The following is an 804-nucleotide window of genomic DNA, read 5'->3' as shown; positions in this document are numbered from 1 at the left end:
CACTGGTTGAAACTCCTGCTTCTTGTAGTGCTTTAGATTTCTTTTGATTTCCAGTGTCTTATTCTAATATTATGATTGCTCTGTGTGATTTAAATGAATGAAGTAATAAGTACCTTCTAATAACAATGGGCCAAATGTAGAAGATCTTACTCAGCCTTCACTCAGACGGAATTATTATTGGCATCGATGAGGGATTTGCCTGAGTCAGAAGCAAGTATGATTTGGCCAGATGACATGTAACACTTTTCACCTTCAAAGCATTTTTCAGGCATTGCTTGATTAACCCCAAACCTAAATATATCTACCCGAGAACTTCCAGGCACAGACTAGCATAGAAGTAGGGATATTACATGGCACTACCATAGCATGTCACATATATGTGCTGTACCAGCTCCTGCTTAGGCTTTCAGTGCCTGACTGCATATTGCAGCTGGGGAGTGTATCATGTACTACAGAGCCCTCCAAACAACAGTGTTATTTTGTGCCTGTCAGATCTCTTGCCAGTGTTGATAACCCCCAGCACTCAGAAATGAGCAGAAAAGATTTTTTTCTTCTACTCCAGGCAAAATAATGTTCTGTCCAAAATATTCAGAGCCCCTGCCCTCATTCCCGTCTCATTCACAAGCTATTTAACATCTCCTGCTATCCCTAACAATACCAGGCAGGACCAAGAGCAAGGTGCTCGTTAGAGATTTCACTCTTTTCATTCATTCATGTTTCCTCTGTTTAGTTAAGCCAGTGATACTGTTGAAGGAATAAAACAAACAAAACAAAACAAAAAGAAAGGGAAAAAAAGGGGGGAAT

This window comes from Corvus brachyrhynchos, unplaced genomic scaffold, assembly GCF_000691975.1.
Source record: "Corvus brachyrhynchos isolate BGI_N302 unplaced genomic scaffold, ASM69197v1 scaffold94, whole genome shotgun sequence".
NCBI lineage: Eukaryota > Metazoa > Chordata > Aves > Passeriformes > Corvidae > Corvus > Corvus brachyrhynchos.
This window is presented reverse-complemented; position numbering follows the sequence as displayed.